Source organism: Eriocheir sinensis, chromosome 49 (assembly GCF_024679095.1).
Source record: "Eriocheir sinensis breed Jianghai 21 chromosome 49, ASM2467909v1, whole genome shotgun sequence".
Lineage (NCBI taxonomy): Eukaryota > Metazoa > Arthropoda > Malacostraca > Decapoda > Varunidae > Eriocheir > Eriocheir sinensis.
This window is the reverse complement of record NC_066557.1, coordinates 5,956,964-5,964,651: the sequence shown is the minus strand read 5'-3', so window position 1 is coordinate 5,964,651 and position 7,688 is coordinate 5,956,964. Positions and strand designations below refer to the sequence as shown.

Below are 7,688 nucleotides of genomic sequence, written 5' to 3'. Positions count from 1 at the left end.
ACTGTTCTAACGCTGACTGGGGGCCAAGAGGGTGCCTGACTCACCGTAATGATGGAGGACTCATCCCTCACGAGTAATTACCCAACAGACGTGATAAAATAATATACTAAATGTTGCACTGATGACTGAGACCTGACCTCGAATACAACTGTTTTAATTAAAGGTAGAGTTAGGAACATATGCTATAGCTGAGCGCGGCCACAGTGCACATCTCCGTGGCACTGACCCTTGAGCCTGTGGTGGGAATAACCCATTACCCCAGGGCAGGGCAAATGTAACATCCGGGTCACCACATTTGACTTTTCCCAGGTTTCCGCTGTACCCATTTATCGACCAGCCCGGAAGGGAGATTGAACGGCTGGGTGAGGTGCTCGCCGACTGCCCAGACCGGGATTCAAACCTAGGAATGCATGTTCGTAGTTAGGTGTGCTAACCACTACGCAACGAAGGCGCCAAAAACTTATGTCAGGAGTGGGATTCGAACCCACGCCCGGAAGACCGGACTGCGACCTGAACGCAGCGCCTTGGACCGCTCGGCCATCCTGACTCATGCATGTCAGTGGCTGGCGGAAATCTAAGTAGTTGCGATCACAAGCTAATTTGTTTTAATATCTGTATTGAAATTAAACTTATTAATAGTCTGTCCGTGATACAAGGCCACAGGGAAGCCAGTCTCGACGTAACACATGAACTGCTCCCCCAACACCGTGGACCAACTTTTTGTCTCTACAGTCGACAACGCGTGGAAGGCCCTCAGGGATAAACTTCGAGAAGTAGAAAGGGCGGCAGTTCCCATGAGGCCTGGGATAAGCAACGGTGGCGGGGATTCACTGGGGATGACGACAGAGGTCAAAAGCGTAGTGCACATGAAGAGGAATGAATAACAGCACGATGATAGGCAACGACACGCCGGAAGCCCGTCAACGGTGCCTGATCTTGTCGAACCGTCACCCGGAACACTGAACCAGGATGTGGAAAATATATATATATATATATATATATATATATATATATATATATATATATATATATATATATATATATATATATATATATATATATATATATATATATATATATATATATATATATATATATATATATATATATATATATATATATATATATATATGCGCGAGGCCGCAACCAACCCCTAATAACATTTTTCACACATGTATCAGAACAAAATAAGAAAACAAAACAGTATTTTTCAATCAAGGGTATTTTTTTTTTTTTACAGCAGAGGACAGTGCAAGGGCGTAAAAAAAAAGAAAACAATAATGAAAAAAAAAGCCCGCTACTTACTGTTCCTAAACAGAGTAGATTAGCAAGTTAGAGTAAGAAGTGAATTAATATTGAGGGTACAGGCGGGGAGAAGGAAGGGCAGCAGGAGTGTACAGATGCGTGGTGTGGGTTGTTCCCTGACAGACAAGGCCGGTGAACCAATCTACGACAGAATACACATTGCCAAAATCATAAATCATGAAGAGCTACGACTCAAACGACTCTTCCCGTTGTTAAAGAGACGATTACGAGGGGATACGATTGAGGTCTTCAAGTATACCGCTTACGTCATCATTCAAGGTTCTTTAAGCTCCAAATTAACCAGAGACGTAGATAGAGATAAGAGTCAACCAATTTAAATGAAGCGATGCGGTGTAGATATTTTTTTTATTTAATTATTTACAGCAAAGGAAACAGTTAGAGGCAAAAAAAAAGAAGTTAAGACAAAAGAGCCCGCTAATCATTGCTCCTATAAAAACAAATACATAGAGGAGTTGCCAAAATGAGAGCAGGAGTATTATTAAGCCAACACATTCGCCATTCCCTCATACGTAAAGTTCCTTAAATGCGAATCTGGTTTTCTGTTGCCTGATCTTCCATGTTTCAAGGTTTCCTCCGCTCCTCACATTTCTAGGCTCCTCTCATATCTCTCTCCTCCTCCTCCTCCTCCTCCTCCTCCTCCTGTCAATCCTCCCACCTCTCCTCTCCTCTCCTGTCGTCCTTCTCCTCTTCCTCCTCCTCCTCCTTTTATTCCTTGCCTCATCTCCATTTATCCCTTCCTCGTCCCAGTCAACCCTCCTCCTCCTCCTCCTCCTCCTCCTCTTCCTCCTCCTCCTCCTCCTCCTCCTCCTATTTTTAGTCTCCGCGGAACTCAAAGGTAAACACTTCTTTACAAGGTCGGCACAAGGTCACAGGTGAAACACACGCACGTACACACAAGGTCAAATACACACACACACACACAAAGCTAAATATATACACAGATACACGGGCAAAAGTACACACACAAATACACACAGGGTTAAATACGTACACACACGTACACGTAAGATTAAATAAGTACACACACAGGTATACACAAGGTAAAATGCGCACACATTTACACATACACGTACACACAAGGTCAAAATCTTATATGTACGTATACAGAGGTGCACATAAATACGTACACACACACATAAACACACATAAACTTACATACAAACACACACACAGTCATACTTACATACGTCCCCACACACATACACAAATATACATATACACCATTACTTACACAAACACACAAACACAAACATAAGGTGACATTAAACACACACACACACACACACACACACACACACACACACACACACACACACACACACACACACACACGCGCACACTTTTACATGAAGGTCAGAGAGTATACATTAAATAATACATGGAGAGAGAGAGAGAGAGAGAGAGAGAGAGAGAGAGAGAGAGAGAGAGAGAGAGAGAGAGAGAGAGAGAGAGAGAGAGAGAGAGAGAGAGAGAGAGAGAGAGAGAGAGAGAGAGAGAGAGAGAGAGAGAGAGAGAGAGAGAGAGAGAGATTTACATTTACATAGATTTACATAGAAAATCAGACCACACAGACCCCATGGTCCAGACTAGGTGGTCTGTCCTTAAATCTAAGTGATTTTACATTAATCAGATGGCTCCTAAACGTTGCATTTCTACTCTAGTTGATATTAAGTTGAAGGGAGTGACGGTCGAGCTTATTTTTGAAGGAGTCAATCGTGTTACACTGGACCACTGATGGTGGAAGCTTATTCCATTCTCGCACTGCAACGTTGGTGAAGAAAAATTTGGTGCAGTCTGAATTTACTTGTCTACATTTGAGTTTTACGCCATTGTTCCTCGTACGCAAAGTGTCATCGATCATAAACAATGTTGATCTGTCTACATTCGTGAAACCATTAAGTATTTTAAAACATTCGATCAGTTTTCCTCGGAGGCGACGTTTCTCAAGAGAGAACATGTTAAGGGTAGAAAGCCTTTCTTCGTAGGATTTGTTGCGCAAGGAAGGGATCATTTTCGTTTCCCGACGCTGAACACCTTCTAATTTAGCAATATCCTTTGCATGGTGGGGAGACCAAAACTGTACCGCATATTCCAAGTGGGGTCTGACTAAACTGTTGTTGAGCGGGAGTATTACATCTTTATTCTTGAATAAAAAGTTTCTTTTAATGAAGCCCAACATTCTGTGCGCTTTATTTGCTGCATCGATGCATTGCTGTGAGAATTTGAGGTTTGACGAGAGAGAGAGAGAGAGAGAGAGAGAGAGAGAGAGAGAGAGAGAGAGAGAGAGAGAGAGAGAGAGAGAGAGAGAGAGAGAGAGAGAGAGAGAGAGAGAGAGAGAGAGAGAGAGAGAGAGAGAGAGAGAGAGAGAGAGAGAGAGAGAGAGAGAGAGAGAGAGAGAGAGAGAGAGAGAGAGAGAGATGGAGGAAAGAAGGACAGAGTTAGGGAGGGAGTGGAGGAAAATATTGAGAGGTAATGATAATAGTCTCTCTCTCTCTCTCTCTCTCTCTCTCTCTCTCTGCAGTTTTCCTTCTTCTTTCCTTTTTTCCCTTTCTTTCCTCTTCTTACCTTCCTTCCTTCCTTCCTTCCCTTTCATTTTTTCCTCCTTATCTCCCCTCCATCTTTCCTCCCTCCTTTCCTCCTTTATTCTCTCCCCTTCGTCCCTCTTTACACTCACCCTACTTCCTTATTTCCCTCCCTCCCTTCTTCCTTCCCTCCCCCCCTCCACCCTATTTGTTTTTCTCTCCCTCCATCTTCCTCTCCCCGTTCTTCCTCTCCTCTCACTCGTGTTTACTCCTCCTGCTCCATATATTCCTCCTCCTCCGCCTCCTCCTCCTCCTTCTTAGTTATTATTTCTTACTTTTTCTCTTTTTTTCTTTTCTCTCCCCTCCTCATCTCTCTCTCTCTCTCTCTCTCTCTCTCTCTCTCTCTTCCGCTCAATTACTTTTTCATGGAATTCTTAGAAAACATTATGAAATTAATAGACTAAATAAACGTGTGTGCGTGTGTGTGTGCGTGTGTGTGTGTGTGTGTGTGTGTGTGTGTGTGTGTGTGTGTGTGTGTGTGTGTGTGTGTGTGTGTGTGTGTGTGTGTGTGTGTGTGTTGGGAAGTAGAGTGAAAGAAAGAAAAGTGACAATCCATATTTACAGACTGTATGTTTACTCTCTCTCAGTATCTTTAAATTCTGTCTCTCTCTGACGAGTAAGCAAATTAATAAATGGAAACTAAATTTTGTTTCGACCAAGAGAGAGAGAGAGAGAGAGAGAGAGAGAGAGAGAGAGAGAGAGAGAGAGAGAGAGAGAGAGAGAGAGAGAGAGAGAGAGAGAGAGAGAGAGAGAAATGACAGGTAGGACAGGAAGCATGGTCAAGATTTGTGTGTGTGTGTGTGTGTGTGTGTGTGTGTGTGTGTGTGTGTGTGTGTGTGTGTGTGTGTGTGTGTACACGTGTGTGTGTGTGTGTGTGTGTGTGTGTGTGTGTGTGTGTGTGTGTGTGTGTGTGTGTGTGTGTGTGTGTGTGTGTGTGTGTGTGTGTGTGTGTGTGTGTGTGTGTGTGTGTGTGTGTGTGTCTGTGTGTGTGTGTGTGTGTGTGTGTGTGTGTGTGTGTGTGTGTGTGTGTGTGTGTGTGTGTGTGTGTGTGTGTGTGTGTGTGTGTGTGTGTGTGTGTGTGTGTGTGTGTGTGTGTGTGTGTGTGTGTGTGTGTGTGTGTGTGTGTGTGAGAGAGAGAGAGAGAGAGAGAGAGAGAGAGAGAGAGAGAGAGAGAGAGAGAGAGAGAGAGAGAGAGAGAGAGAGAGAGAGAGAGAGAGAGAGAGAGAGAGAGAGAGAGAGAGAGAGAGAGAGAGAGAGAGAGAGAGAGAGAGAACGCAATAAGAAAAGAAGTATATAGAACAGGAAAAAAGGAAAAAGTAGAGGGAAGGGAAAGAGGGAGAAAGAAAAGAAGGAAAGGAGAGACGAAGGAACGAATGAAAAATGAAAAGAAAGTAAAAAACAAAACAAAATTAACGAAATATATAAATGAAGAACGAAAGAAACCAAAGGAAAAAAGGTGAATGATTTAGGGAATAAGTGAGGAAAAAAAGAACGAATGAAAAGAAGAAAATTGGAAGAAGGGAGGGAGAAGGAATGAAATAAAGAAAAGAATAAAAAACGAAGAGGGAAAGAGCTTAAGAAAGTAAGAAAGAATGATAAACATGAGTAAGAGAAAGAGAGAAAGGGCAGACTACTGAAGATGGTGATGACTCGTGTAGTTCATGCAATTTACGAAGGATGAAGGAAAATTTGTGAAGGGTAACAGACAAGATCATGTTAGTGTTAATAAAGGCCTTCAGAGCCGCGGGGAAACAGCTGAACATCAAGATCCGTCACGTATATGAAGTTTGCTCAATAGTTTACGACGCAGGAGGGAAGGGTTCTAGAGGGGTGACTGACGGAATGGAGAGGAGGTTGACAAGGGAGTTTATTGCTGCAAAATAGAAAGTAATATTGGAGATGATGATTCGTTGACTTACAGGAGTTTACACGAAAGTTTACAAAGGTGGAGAGAAGAGTTGTGAACGGGTGACTGGTTTAATGAGGACACCAGTGACAAGGGACTTCAGTGTTGGGAAAAAAATACTCGAGATGATCATGATTCGTTGATTTAAAGCAGTTTACATCAAAGTTTACGAATGGGGAAAGGAGATTCGTGAACGGTGACTGACTGGATTAAAACACCATCGACAAGGGAGTTACTTCAGTGTTGGGAAAAAAATACTCGAGATGATCATGATTGAGTGAGTTAAATAAAGCAAACAGACTCAAAGTTTACGATGAAAGGAGATTCAATGAAAACTAGTAACTGACGGAATTAAGACAGGATATAAACGGACGACTGACGAACAAAGACGCCGTGGTGGATTTTCGAACAAAAAAGAAAAAAAAAGAAAAACTCGAGATAGAAGGGAAAAGGAGATTTGTGAAGGGGTGACTGATGAGATTAAGACACCGTTGATAAGGGATTTCAGTGTTACAAAAAAGAAAAAAAGAAATACTCGAGATAGTGATTCGTTGAGCTAAAGCGGTTTACACGAAAGTTTACAAAGGTGGAAAGGATATTTATTAACGGGTGAGCGACGGAATTAAGACACCGTTGACTAGGGATTTCAGTGCTACAAAAAATAAAAATAAAAATGAAAACTCTAGATAGTAATTAGTTGAGCTTCAGCGGTTTACACGAAAGTTTACGACGGGGGAAAGGATATTTGTAAACGGGTGACTGACGGATGAAGACACCGTTGACAAGGGATTTCAGTGCTACAAAAAAGAAAAAGAAGAAAAGACCTTCAATATTATGATTCGTTGAGCTAAAGCGGTTTACACGAAAGTTTATACGAAGGGGGAAAGGAGATTTGTGTAGGGGTGACTGACGGAATGGAGACAACGATGACAAGGGAGTTCAGTGCTACAAAAAAGAAAAAAAGATTAAAAACTCGAGATAGTGATTCGTTGAGCTAAAGCGGTTTACACGAAAGTTTACGAAGGTGGAAAGGATATTTGTAAAAGTGTGACTGACGGAATGGAGACACCGTTGACAAGGGAGTTCAGTGCTACAAAAAAGAAAAAGAATAAAAACTCGAGATAATGATTCGTTGAGCTTAAGCGGTTTACACGAAAGTTTATACGAAGGGGGAAAGGAGATTTGTGTAGGGGTGACTGACGGAATTAAGACACCGTGGATTTCAATGCTACAAAAAAAGATAAAAAAGAAAAACTCGAGATAGTAATTCGTTGAGCTTAAGCGGTTTACACGAAGGTTTATGAAGGGGGGAAGAAGATTTGTGTAGGGGTGACTGACAGAATTAAGACAACGATGACAAGGGCTTTTAGTGTTGCAAGAAAAAAAATGAAGAAGGTAATCCATACAGTAGCTCGTTTTCTTTTTATCCAACTTTTTTTTATTCTTCTTACTTGAGTGTCACTGTCTCGTATGTTTTATTTTATCTCCACGTGTGCTCACCGCGGGGTCCCTGAGTCTGTGTATTTTTATTAAACTTCCTCTTGTTGCCCTTTCATGCCTGTCATAATAAGAATATTTAAATAAATGAATAGAAAATAATAATAATAATAATAATAATAATAATAATAATAATAATAATAATAATAATAATAATAATAATAATAATAAAATACTACTACTACTACTACTACTACTACTACTACTACTACTACTACTGCTACTACTACTACTACTACTACTAATAATAATAATAATAATAATAATAAAAAGAATAAGAATAAGAAGATGAATAAAAAGAAGACTGTCACTATCATATATAAGTCCATGGAAATCCCAATAACTTCTCAAACAGGCGTCACACAGAGGCGCCGATG

At 41.2% G+C, this 7,688-nt stretch overlaps 1 non-coding gene across 1 annotated transcript; it reads right to left on the bottom strand.

Annotated features, from left to right (window-relative positions):
- Positions 1–463: 463 nt before the first annotated feature.
- Trnal-cag (transfer RNA leucine (anticodon CAG)) lies at positions 464–547 on the bottom strand. The gene has a single exon. It is a non-coding gene; the product is annotated as a tRNA-Leu (tRNA).
- Positions 548–7,688: the final 7,141 nt, after the last annotated feature.